Source organism: Genypterus blacodes, unplaced genomic scaffold (assembly GCF_046128005.1).
Source record: "Genypterus blacodes isolate CSIRO-AG114 ecotype Tasmania unplaced genomic scaffold, CSIRO-AGI_Gbla_v1 ptg000094l_1, whole genome shotgun sequence".
NCBI lineage: Eukaryota > Metazoa > Chordata > Actinopteri > Ophidiiformes > Ophidiidae > Genypterus > Genypterus blacodes.
The window spans coordinates 570,947-585,122 of NW_027466898.1; positions in this window are offsets into that span (position 1 = coordinate 570,947).

Here is a 14,176-nt window from a genome sequence, read left to right on the forward strand (position 1 = left end):
GAACTTGAAACGCCCATATCTTGGGCAAGGAAGGAGTTAGAGTGTTAAAATTTTTAGACGCAGCATCCAGGCTGCAATGGCTTCAATTTGTGTTATTTTGGGGCAAATTGGGGAATATTGATTTTTTGGTGAAAAAGTTGACCCTGCGGTCAATGTTTTTTTCAGCTGAGGAGAACTTGAAATGCCCATATCTTGGATAAGGAAGGAGTGAGAGAGCTCACATTTCAGACACAGCATCCAGGCTGCAATGGGATGAATTTGTGTTATTTCGGGGCAAATTGGGGAATATTGAATTTTTGGTGAAAAAGTTGACCCCGCGGTCAATGTTTTTTTCAGCTGAGGAGAATTTGAAACGCCCATATCTTGGGCAAGGAAGGAGTGAGAGAGCTCACATTTCAGACACAGCATCCAGGCTGCATTGGCTTCAATTTGTGTTATTTTGGGGCAAATTGGGGAATATTGAATTTTTGGTGAAAATGTTGACCCCGCGGTCAATGTTTTTTTCAGCTGAGGAGAACTTGAAACGCCCATATCTTGGGCAAGGAAGGAGTTAGAGTGTTAAAATTTTAAGACGCAGCATCCAGGCTGCAATGGCTTCAATTTGTGTTATTTCCGGACAAATTGGGGAATATTGAATTTTTGGTGAAAAAGTTGACCCCGCGGTCAATGTTTTTTTCAGCTAAGGAGAACTTGAAATGCCCATATCTTGGATAAGGAAGGAGTGAGAGAGCTCACATTTCAGACACAGCATCCAGGCTGCAATGGGATGAATTTGTGTTATTTCGGGGCAAATTGGGGAATATTGAATTTTTGGTGAAAATGTTGACCCCGCGGTCAATGTTTTTTTCAGCTGAGGAGAATTTGAAACGCCCATATCTTGGGCAAGGAAGGAGTGAGAGAGCTTAAATTTCAGATGCAGCATCCAGGCTGCAATGGCTTCAATGTGTGTTATTTTGGGGCAAATTGGGGAATATTGAATTTTTGGTGAAAAAGTTGACACCGCGGTCAATGTTTTTTTCAGCTGAGGAGAACTTGAAACGCCCATATCTTGGATAAGGATGGAGTGAGAGAGCTCACATTTCAGACACAGCATCCAGGCTGCATTGGCTTCAATTTGTGTTATTTTGGGGCAAATTGGGGAATATTGAATTTTTGGTGAAAATGTTGACCCCGCGGTCAATGTTTTTTTCAGCTGAGGAGAACTTGAAACGCCCATATCTTGGATAAGGATGGAGTGAGAGAGCTCACATTTCAGACACAGCATCCAGGCTGCATTGGCTTCAATTTGTGTTATTTCCGGGCAAATTGGGGAATATTGAATTTTTGGTGAAAAAGTTGACCCCGCGGTCAATGTTTTTTTCAGCTGAGGAGAACTTGAAAGGCCCATATCTTGGGCAAGGAAGGAGTTAGAGTGTTCAAATTTTTAGACGCAGCATCCAGGCTGCAATGGCTTCAATTTGTGTTATTTCGGGGCAAATTGGGGAATATTGAATTTTTTGTGAAAATGTTGACCCCGCGGTCAATGTTTTTTTCAGCTGAGGAGAACTTGAAATGCCCATATCTTGGATAAGGAAGGAGTGAGAGAGCTCACATTTCAGACACAGCATCCAGGCTGCAATGGCTTCAATTTGTGTTATTTTGGGGCAAATTGGGGAATATTGAATTTTTTGTGAAAATGTTGACCCCGCGGTCAATGTTTTTTTCAGCTGAGGAGAACTTGAAACACCCATATCTTGGGCAAGGAAGGAGTTAGAGAGCTCACATTTCAGTCACAGCATCCAGATTGCAATGGCTTCAATTTGTGTTATTTCGGGGCAAATTGGGGAATATTGAATTTTTGGTGAAAAAGTTGACCCCGCGGTCAATGTTTTTTTCAGCTGAGGAGAACTTGAAACGCCCATATCTTGGATAAGGATGGAGTGAGAGAGCTCACATTTCAGACACAGCATCCAGGCTGCATTGGCTTCAATTTGTGTTATTTCGGGGCAAATTGGGGAATATTGAATTTTTTGTGAAAATGTTGACCCCGCGGTCAATGTTTTTTTCAGCTGAGGAGAACTTGAAACGCCCATATCTTGGATAAGGATGGAGTGAGAGAGCTCACATTTCAGACACAGCATCCAGGCTGCATTGGCTTCAATTTGTGTTATTTTGGGGCAAATTGGGGAATATTGAATTTTTGGTGAAAAAGTTGACCTCGCGGTCAATGTTTTTTTCAGCTGAGGAGATAACTTGAAACGCCCGTATCTTGGGCAAGGAAGGAGTGAGAGAGCTCACATTTCAGACACAGCATCCAGGCTGCATTGGCTTCAATTTGTGTTATTTTGGGGCAAATTGGGGAATATTGAATTTTTGGTGAAAATGTTGACCCTGCGGTCAATGTTTTTTTCAGCTGAGGAGAACTTGAAACGCCCATATCTTGGGCAAGGAAGGAGTTAGAGTGTTAAAATTTTAAGACGCAGCATCCAGGCTGCAATGGCTTCAATTTGTGTTATTTTGGGGCAAATTGGGGAATATTGATTTTTTGGTGAAAAAGTTGACCCCGCGGTCAATGTTTTTTTCAGCTGAGGAGAACTTGAAATGCCCATATCTTGGATAAGGAAGGAGTGAGAGAGCTCACATTTCAGACACAGCATCCAGGCTGCAATGGCTTCAATTTGTGTTATTTCGGGGCAAATTGGGGAATATTGAATTTTTTGTGAAAATGTTGACCCCGCGGTCAATGTTTTTTTCAGCTGAGGAGAACTTGAAATGCCCATATCTTGGATAAGGAAGGAGTGAGAGAGCTCACATTTAAGACACAGCATCCAGGCTGCAATGGCTTCAATTTGTGTTATTTTGGGGCAAATTGGGGAATATTGAATTTTTTGTGAAAATGTTGACCCCGCGGTCAATGTTTTTTTCAGCTGAGGAGAACTTGAAACGCCCATATCTTGGGCAAGGAAGGAGTTAGAGTGTTAAAATTTTTAGACGCAGCATCCAGGCTGCAATGGCTTCAATTTGTGTTATTTAGGGGCAAATTGGGGAATATTGAATTTTTTGTGAAAATGTTGACCCCGCGGTCAATGTTTTTTTCAGCTGAGGAGAACTTGAAACGCCCATATCTTGGGCAAGGAAGGAGTTAGAGTGTTCAAATTTTTAGACGCAGCATCCAGGCTGCAATGGCTTCAATTTGTGTTATTTTGGGGCAAATTGGGGAATATTGATTTTTTGGTGAAAAAGTTGACCCCGCGGTCAATGTTTTTTTCAGCTGAGGAGAACTTGAAATGCCCATATCTTGGATAAGGAAGGAGTGAGAGAGCTCACATTTCAGACACAGCATCCAGGCTGCAATGGCTTCAATTTGTGTTATTTCGGGGCAAATTGGGGAATATTGAATTTTTTGTGAAAATGTTGACCCCGCGGTCAATGTTTTTTTCAGCTGAGGAGAACTTGAAATGCCCATATCTTGGATAAGGAAGGAGTGAGAGAGCTCACATTTCAGACACAGCATCCAGGCTGCAATGGCTTCAATTTGTGTTATTTTGGGGCAAATTGGGGAATATTGAATTTTTTGTGAAAATGTTGACCCCGCGGTCAATGTTTTTTTCAGCTGAGGAGAACTTGAAACGCCCATATCTTGGGCAAGGAAGGAGTTAGAGTGTTAAAATTTTTAGACGCAGCATCCAGGCTGCAATGGCTTCAATTTGTGTTATTTCGGGGCAAATTGGGGAATATTGAATTTTTTGTGAAAATGTTGACCCCGCGGTCAATGTTTTTTTCAGCTGAGGAGAACTTGAAACGCCCATATCTTGGGCAAGGAAGGAGTTAGAGAGCTCACATTTCAGTCACAGCATCCAGATTGCAATGGCTTCAATTTGTGTTATTTCGGGGCAAATTGGGGAATAGTGAATTTTTGGTGAAAATGTTGACCCTGCGGTCAATGTTTTTTTCAGCTGAGGAGATAACTTGAAACGCCCATATCTTGGGCAAGGAAGGAGTTAGAGTGTTAAAATTTTAAGACGCAGCATCCAGGCTGCAATGGCTTCAATTTGTGTTATTTTGGGGCAAATTGGGGAATAGTGAATTTTTGGTGAAAATGTTGACCCCGCGGTCAATGTTTTTTTCAGCTGAGGAGAACTTGAAATGCCCATATCTTGGATAAGGAAGGAGTGAGAGAGCTCACATTTCAGACACAGCATCCAGGCTGCAATGGCTTCAATTTGTGTTATTTCGGGGCAAATTGGGGAATATTGAATTTTTTGTGAAAATGTTGACCCCGCGGTCAATGTTTTTTTCAGCTGAGGAGAACTTGAAATGCCCATATCTTGGGCAAGGAAGGAGTTAGAGTGTTAAAATTTTAAGACGCAGCATCCAGGCTGCAATGGCTTCAATTTGTGTTATTTTGGGGCAAATTGGGGAATATTGAATTTTTTGTGAAAATGTTGACCCCGCGGTCAATGTTTTTTTCAGCTGAGGAGAACTTGAAACGCCCATATCTTGGGCAAGGAAGGAGTTAGAGTGTTCAAATTTTTAGACGCAGCATCCAGGCTGCAATGGCTTCAATTTGTGTTATTTTGGGGCAAATTGGGGAATATTGATTTTTTGGTGAAAAAGTTGACCCCGCGGTCAATGTTTTTTTCAGCTGAGGAGAACTTGAAATGCCCATATCTTGGATAAGGAAGGAGTGAGAGAGCTCACATTTCAGACACAGCATCCAGGCTGCAATGGCTTCAATTTGTGTTATTTCGGGGCAAATTGGGGAATATTGAATTTTTTGTGAAAATGTTGACCCCGCGGTCAATGTTTTTTTCAGCTGAGGAGAACTTGAAATGCCCATATCTTGGATAAGGAAGGAGTGAGAGAGCTCACATTTCAGACACAGCATCCAGGCTGCAATGGCTTCAATTTGTGTTATTTTGGGGCAAATTGGGGAATATTGAATTTTTTGTGAAAATGTTGACCCCGCGGTCAATGTTTTTTTCAGCTGAGGAGAACTTGAAACGCCCATATCTTGGGCAAGGAAGGAGTTAGAGTGTTAAAATTTTTAGACGCAGCATCCAGGCTGCAATGGCTTCAATTTGTGTTATTTAGGGGCAAATTGGGGAATATTGAATTTTTTGTGAAAATGTTGACCCCGCGGTCAATGTTTTTTTCAGCTGAGGAGAACTTGAAACGCCCATATCTTGGGCAAGGAAGGAGTTAGAGAGCTCACATTTCAGTCACAGCATCCAGATTGCAATGGCTTCAATTTGTGTTATTTCGGGGCAAATTGGGGAATAGTGAATTTTTGGTGAAAATGTTGACCCCGCGGTCAATGTTTTTTTCAGCTGAGGAGATAACTTGAAACGCCCATATCTTGGGCAAGGAAGGAGTTAGAGTGTTAAAATTTTAAGACGCAGCATCCAGGCTGCAATGGCTTCAATTTGTGTTATTTTGGGGCAAATTGGGGAATAGTGAATTTTTGGTGAAAATGTTGACATCGCGGTCAATGTTTTTTTCAGCTGAGGAGAACTTGAAATGCCCATATCTTGGATAAGGAAGGAGTGAGAGAGCTCACATTTCAGACACAGCATCCAGGCTGCAATGGCTTCAATTTGTGTTATTTCGGGGCAAATTGGGGAATATTGAATTTTTTGTGAAAATGTTGACCCCGCGGTCAATGTTTTTTTCAGCTGAGGAGAACTTGAAATGCCCATATCTTGGGCAAGGAAGGAGTTAGAGTGTTAAAATTTTAAGACGCAGCATCCAGGCTGCAATGGCTTCAATTTGTGTTATTTCGGGGCAAATTGGGGAATATTGAATTTTTTGTGAAAATGTTGACCCCGCGGTCAATGTTTTTTTCAGCTGAGGAGAACTTGAAATGCCCATATCTTGGATAAGGAAGGAGTGAGAGAGCTCACATTTCAGACACAGCATCCAGGCTGCAATGGCTTCAATTTGTGTTATTTCGGGGCAAATTGGGGAATATTGAATTTTTTGTGAAAATGTTGACCCCGCGGTCAATGTTTTTTTCAGCTGAGGAGAACTTGAAATGCCCATATCTTGGATAAGGAAGGAGTGAGAGAGCTCACATTTCAGACACAGCATCCAGGCTGCAATGGCTTCAATTTGTGTTATTTTGGGGCAAATTGGGGAATATTGATTTTTTTGTGAAAATGTTGACCCCGCGGTCAATGTTTTTTTCAGCTGAGGAGAACTTGAAACGCCCATATCTTGGGCAAGGAAGGAGTTAGAGAGCTCACATTTCAGTCACAGCATCCAGATTGCAATGGCTTCAATTTGTGTTATTTCGGGGCAAATTGGGGAATAGTGAATTTTTGGTGAAAATGTTGACCCCGCGGTCAATGTTTTTTTCAGCTGAGGAGAACTTGAAATGCCCATATCTTGGGCAAGGAAGGAGTTAGAGTGTTAAAATTTTAAGACGCAGCATCCAGGCTGCAATGGCTTCAATTTGTGTTATTTCGGGGCAAATTGGGGAATATTGAATTTTTTGTGAAAATGTTGACCCCGCGGTCAATGTTTTTTTCAGCTGGGGAGAACTTGAAATGCCCATATCTTGGATAAGGAAGGAGTGAGAGAGCTCACATTTCAGACACAGCATCCAGGCTGCAATGGCTTCAATTTGTGTTATTTTGGGGCAAATTGGGGAATATTGAATTTTTTGTGAAAATGTTGACCCCGCGGTCAATGTTTTTTTCAGCTGAGGAGAACTTGAAACGCCCATATCTTGGGCAAGGAAGGAGTTAGAGTGTTAAAATTTTTAGACGCAGCATCCAGGCTGCAATGGCTTCAATTTGTGTTATTTTGGGGCAAATTGGGGAATATTGAATTTTTTGTGAAAATGTTGACCCCGCGGTCAATGTTTTTTTCAGCTGAGGAGAACTTGAAACGCCCATATCTTGGGCAAGGAAGGAGTTAGAGAGCTCACATTTCAGTCACAGCATCCAGATTGCAATGGCTTCAATTTGTGTTATTTTGGGGCAAATTGGGGAATATTGAATTTTTGGTGAAAATGTTGACCCTGCGGTCAATGTTTTTTTCAGCTGAGGAGAACTTGAAACGCCCATATCTTGGGCAAGGAAGGAGTTAGAGTGTTAAAATTTTAAGACGCAGCATCCAGGCTGCAATGGCTTCAATTTGTGTTATTTTGGGGCAAATTGGGGAATATTGAATTTTTGGTGAAAATGTTGACCCCGCAGTCAATGTTTTTTTCAGCTGAGGAGATAACTTGAAACGCCCGTATCTTGGGCAAGGAAGGAGTGAGAGAGCTCACATTTCAGACACAGCATCCATGCTGCAATGGCTTCAATTTGTGTTATTTTGGGGCAAATTGGGGAATATTGAATTTTTGGTGAAAATGTTGACCCCGCGGTCAATGTTTTTTTCAGCTGAGGAGAACTTGAAACGCCCATATCTTGGATAAGGATGGAATGAGAGAGCTCACATTTCAGACACAGCATCCAGGCTGCATTGGCTTCAATTTGTGTTATTTCGGGGCAAATTGGGGAATATTGAATTTTTGGTGAAAAAGTTGACCCCGCGGTCAATGTTTTTTTCAGCTGAGGAGAACTTGAAAGGCCCATATCTTGGGCAAGGAAGGAGTTAGAGTGTTCAAATTTTTAGACGCAGCATCCAGGCTGCAATGGCTTCAATTTGTGTTATTTTGGGGCAAATTGGGGAATATTGAATTTTTGGTGAAAATGTTGACCCCGCAGTCAATGTTTTTTTCAGCTGAGGAGATAACTTGAAACGCCCGTATCTTGGGCAAGGAAGGAGTGAGAGAGCTCACATTTCAGACACAGCATCCATGCTGCAATGGCTTCAATTTGTGTTATTTCCGGATAAATTGGGGAATATTGAATTTTTTGTGAAAATGTTGACCCCGCGGTCAATGTTTTTTTCAGCTGAGGAGAACTTGAAACGCCCATATCTTGGGCAAGGAAGGAGTTAGAGTGCTAAAATTTTTAGACGCAGCATCCAGGCTGCAATGGCTTCAATTTGTGTCATTTTGGGGCAAATTGGGGAATAGTGAATTTTTGGTGAAAATGTTGACCCCGCGGTCAATGTTTTTTTCAGCTGAGGAGAACTTGAAACGCCCATATCTTGGGCAAGGAAGGAGTTAGAGAGCTCACATTTCAGTCACAGCATCCAGATTGCAATGGCTTCAATTTGTGTTATTTAGGGGCAAATTGGGGAATATTGAATTTTTGGTGAAAATGTTGACCCCGCAGTCAATGTTTTTTTCAGCTGAGGAGATAACTTGAAACGCCCATATCTTGGGCAAGGAAGGAGTTAGAGTGTTCAAATTTTTAGATGCAGCATCTAGGCTGCAATGGCTTCAATTTGTGTTATTTTGGGGCAAATTGGGGAATATTGATTTTTTGGTGAAAAAGTTGACCCCGCGGTCAATGTTTTTTTCAGCTGAGGAGAACTTGAAACTCCCATATCTTGGATAAGGAAGGAGTGAGAGAGCTCACATTTCAGACACAGCATCCAGGCTGCAATGGCTTCAATTTGTGTTATTTCGGGACAAATTGGGGAATATTGAATTTTTGGTGAAAATGTTGACCCCGCAGTCAATGTTTTTTTCAGCTGAGGAGATAACTTGAAACGCCCGTATCTTGGGCAAGGAAGGAGTGAGAGAGCTCACATTTCAGACACAGCATCCATGCTGCAATGGCTTCAATTTGTGTTATTTTGGGGCAAATTGGGGAATAGTGAATTTTTGGTGAAAATGTTGACCCCGCGGTCAATGTTTTTTTCAGCTGAGGAGAACTTGAAATGCCCATATCTTGGATAAGGAAGGAGTGAGAGAGCTCACATTTCAGACACAGCATCCAGGCTGCAATGGGATGAATTTGTGTTATTTTGGGGCAAATTGGGGAATATTGAATTTCTGGTGAAAAAGTTGACCTCGCGGTCAATTTTTTTTTCAGCTGAGGAGATAACTTGAAACGCCCGTATCTTGGGCAAGGAAGGAGTTAGAGTGTTCAAATTTTTAGACGCAGCATCCAGGCTGCAATGGCTTCAATTTGTGTTATTTTGGGGCAAATTGGGGAATAGTGAATTTTTGGTGAAAATGTTGACCCCGCGGTCAATGTTTTTTTCAGCTGAGGAGAACTTGAAACGCCCATATCTTGGGCAAGGAAGGAGTTAGAGTGTTCAAATTTTTAGACGCAGCATCCAGGCTGCAATGGCTTCAATTTGTGTTATTTTGGGGCAAATTGGGGAATATTGATTTTTTGGTGAAAAAGTTGACCCCGCGGTCAATGTTTTTTTCAGCTGAGGAGAACTTGAAATGCCCATATCTTGGATAAGGAAGGAGTGAGAGAGCTCACATTTCAGACACAGCATCCAGGCTGCAATGGCTTCAATTTGTGTTATTTCGGGGCAAATTGGGGAATATTGAATTTTTTGTGAAAATGTTGACCCCGCGGTCAATGTTTTTTTCAGCTGAGGAGAACTTGAAATGCCCATATCTTGGATAAGGAAGGAGTGAGAGAGCTCACATTTAAGACACAGCATCCAGGCTGCAATGGCTTCAATTTGTGTTATTTTGGGGCAAATTGGGGAATATTGAATTTTTTGTGAAAATGTTGACCCCGCGGTCAATGTTTTTTTCAGCTGAGGAGAACTTGAAACGCCCATATCTTGGGCAAGGAAGGAGTTAGAGTGTTAAAATTTTTAGACGCAGCATCCAGGCTGCAATGGCTTCAATTTGTGTTATTTTGGGGCAAATTGGGGAATATTGAATTTTTTGTGAAAATGTTGACCCCGCGGTCAATGTTTTTTTCAGCTTAGGAGAACTTGAAACGCGCATATCTTGGATAAGGAAGGAGTGAGAGAGCTCACATTTCAGACACAGCATCCAGGCTGCAATGGGATGAATTTGTGTTATTTCGGGGCAAATTGGGGAATATTGAATTTTTTGTGAAAATGTTGACCCCGCGGTCAATGTTTTTTTCAGCTGAGGAGAACTTGAAATGCCCATATCTTGGGCAAGGAAGGAGTTAGAGTGTTAAAATTTTAAGACGCAGCATCCAGGCTGCAATGGCTTCAATTTGTGTTATTTTGGGGCAAATTGGGGAATATTGAATTTTTTGTGAAAATGTTGACCCCGCGGTCAATGTTTTTTTCAGCTGAGGAGAACTTGAAACGCCCATATCTTGGGCAAGGAAGGAGTTAGAGTGTTCAAATTTTTAGACGCAGCATCCAGGCTGCAATGGCTTCAATTTGTGTTATTTTGGGGCAAATTGGGGAATATTGATTTTTTGGTGAAAAAGTTGACCCCGCGGTCAATGTTTTTTTCAGCTGAGGAGAACTTGAAATGCCCATATCTTGGATAAGGAAGGAGTGAGAGAGCTCACATTTCAGACACAGCATCCAGGCTGCAATGGCTTCAATTTGTGTTATTTCGGGGCAAATTGGGGAATATTGAATTTTTTGTGAAAATGTTGACCCCGCGGTCAATGTTTTTTTCAGCTGAGGAGAACTTGAAATGCCCATATCTTGGATAAGGAAGGAGTGAGAGAGCTCACATTTCAGACACAGCATCCAGGCTGCAATGGCTTCAATTTGTGTTATTTTGGGGCAAATTGGGGAATATTGAATTTTTTGTGAAAATGTTGACCCCGCGGTCAATGTTTTTTTCAGCTGAGGAGAACTTGAAACGCCCATATCTTGGGCAAGGAAGGAGTTAGAGTGTTAAAATTTTTAGACGCAGCATCCAGGCTGCAATGGCTTCAATTTGTGTTATTTAGGGGCAAATTGGGGAATATTGAATTTTTTGTGAAAATGTTGACCCCGCGGTCAATGTTTTTTTCAGCTGAGGAGAACTTGAAACGCCCATATCTTGGGCAAGGAAGGAGTTAGAGAGCTCACATTTCAGTCACAGCATCCAGATTGCAATGGCTTCAATTTGTGTTATTTCGGGGCAAATTGGGGAATAGTGAATTTTTGGTGAAAATGTTGACCCCGCGGTCAATGTTTTTTTCAGCTGAGGAGATAACTTGAAACGCCCATATCTTGGGCAAGGAAGGAGTTAGAGTGTTAAAATTTTAAGACGCAGCATCCAGGCTGCAATGGCTTCAATTTGTGTTATTTTGGGGCAAATTGGGGAATAGTGAATTTTTGGTGAAAATGTTGACCCCGCGGTCAATGTTTTTTTCAGCTGAGGAGAACTTGAAACGCCCATATCTTGGATAAGGAAGGAGTGAGAGAGCTCACATTTCAGACACAGCATCCAGGCTGCAATGGCTTCAATTTGTGTTATTTCAGGGCAAATTGGGGAATATTGAATTTTTTGTGAAAATGTTGACCCCGCGGTCAATGTTTTTTTCAGCTTAGGAGAACTTGAAACGCGCATATCTTGGATAAGGAAGGAGTGAGAGAGCTCACATTTCAGACACAGCATCCAGGCTGCAATGGGATGAATTTGTGTTATTTCGGGGCAAATTGGGGAATATTGAATTTTTTGTGAAAATGTTGACCCCGCGGTCAATGTTTTTTTCAGCTGAGGAGAACTTGAAATGCCCATATCTTGGGCAAGGAAGGAGTTAGAGTGTTAAAATTTTAAGACGCAGCATCCAGGCTGCAATGGCTTCAATTTGTGTTATTTTGGGGCAAATTGGGGAATATTGAATTTTTTGTGAAAATGTTGACCCCGCGGTCAATGTTTTTTTCAGCTGAGGAGAACTTGAAACGCCCATATCTAGGGCAAGGAAGGAGTTAGAGTGTTCCAATTTTTAGACGCAGCATCCAGGCTGCAATGGCTTCAATTTGTGTTATTTTGGGGCAAATTGGGGAATATTGATTTTTTGGTGAAAAAGTTGACCCCGCGGTCAATGTTTTTTTCAGCTGAGGAGAACTTGAAATGCCCATATCTTGGATAAGGAAGGAGTGAGAGAGCTCACATTTCAGACACAGCATCCAGGCTGCAATGGCTTCAATTTGTGTTATTTCGGGGCAAATTGGGTAATATTGAATTTTTTGTGAAAATGTTGACCCCGCGGTCAATGTTTTTTTCAGCTGAGGAGAACTTGAAACGCCCATATCTTGGGCAAGGAAGGAGTTAGAGTGTTAAAATTTTTAGACGCAGCATCCAGGCTGCAATGGCTTCAATTTGTGTCATTTTGGGGCAAATTGGGGAATATTGAATTTTTTGTGAAAATGTTGACCCCGCGGTCAATGTTTTTTTCAGCTGAGGAGAACTTGAAACGCCCATATCTTGGATAAGGATGGAGTGAGAGAGCTCACATTTCAGACACAGCATCCAGGCTGCATTTTCTTCAATTTGTGTTATTTTGGGGCAAATTGGGGAATATTGAATTTTTGGTGAAAATGTTGACCCCGCGGTCAATGTTTTTTTCAGCTGAGGAGAACTTGAAACGCCCATATCTTGGATAAGGAAGGAGTGAGAGAGCTCACATTTCAGACACAGCATCCAGGCTGCAATGGGATGAATTTGTGTTATTTCGGGGCAAATTGGGGAATATTGAATTTTTTGTGAAAATGTTGACCCCGCGGTCAATGTTTTTTTCAGCTGAGGAGAACTTGAAATGCCCATATCTTGGGCAAGGAAGGAGTTAGAGTGTTAAAATTTTAAGACGCAGCATCCAGGCTGCAATGGCTTCAATTTGTGTTATTTTGGGGCAAATTGGGGAATATTGAATTTTTTGTGAAAATGTTGACCCCGCGGTCAATGTTTTTTTCAGCTGATGAGAACTTGAAACGCCCATATCTTGGGCAAGGAAGGAGTTAGAGTGTTCAAATTTTTAGACGCAGCATCCAGGCTGCAATGGCTTCAATTTGTGTTATTTTGGGGCAAATTGGGGAATATTGATTTTTTGGTGAAAAAGTTGACCCCGCGGTCAATGTTTTTTTCAGCTGAGGAGAACTTGAAATGCCCATATCTTGGATAAGGAAGGAGTGAGAGAGCTCACATTTCAGACACAGCATCCAGGCTGCAATGGCTTCAATTTGTGTTATTTCGGGGCAAATTGGGGAATATTGAATTTTTTGTGAAAATGTTGACCCCGCGGTCAATGTTTTTTTCAGCTGAGGAGAACTTGAAATGCCCATATCTTGGATAAGGAAGGAGTGAGAGAGCTCACATTTCAGACACAGCATCCAGGCTGCAATGGCTTCAATTTGTGTTATTTTGGGGCAAATTGGGGAATATTGAATTTTTTGTGAAAATGTTGACCCCGCGGTCAATGTTTTTTTCAGCTGAGGAGAACTTGAAACGCCCATATCTTGGGCAAGGAAGGAGTTAGAGTGTTAAAATTTTTAGACGCAGCATCCAGGCTGCAATGGCTTCAATTTGTGTTATTTAGGGGCAAATTGGGGAATATTGAATTTTTTGTGAAAATGTTGACCCCGCGGTCAATGTTTTTTTCAGCTGAGGAGAACTTGAAACGCCCATATCTTGGGCAAGGAAGGAGTTAGAGAGCTCACATTTCAGTCACAGCATCCAGATTGCAATGGCTTCAATTTGTGTTATTTCGGGGCAAATTGGGGAATAGTGAATTTTTGGTGAAAATGTTGACCCCGCGGTCAATTTTTTTTTTCAGCTGAGGAGAACTTGAAATGCCCATATCTTGGGCAAGGAAGGAGTTAGAGTGTTAAAATTTTAAGACGCAGCATCCAGGCTGCAATGGCTTCAATTTGTGTTATTTTGGGGCAAATTGGGGAATATTGAATTTTTTGTGAAAATGTTGACCCCGCGGTCAATGTTTTTTTCAGCTGGGGAGAACTTGAAATGCCCATATCTTGGATAAGGAAGGAGTGAGAGAGCTTAAATTTCAGACGCAGCATCCAGGCAGGAATGGCATCAATTTGTGTTATTTTGGGGCAAATTGGGGAATATTGAATTTTTGGTGAAAAAGTTGACCCCGTGGTCAATGTTTTTTTCAGCTGAGGAGAACTTGAAACGCCCATATCTTGGATAAGGAAGGAGTGAGAGAGCTCACATTTCAGACACAGCATCCAGGCTGCAATGGGATGAATTTGTGTTATTTTGGGGCAAATTGGGGAATATTGAATTTTTGGTGAAAATGTTGACCCCGCGGTCAATGTTTTTTTCAGCTGAGGAGATAACTTGAAACGCCCGTATCTTGGGCAAGGAAGGAGTGAGAGAGCTCACATTTCAGACACAGCATCCAGGCTGCAATGGCTTCAATTTGTGTTATTTTGG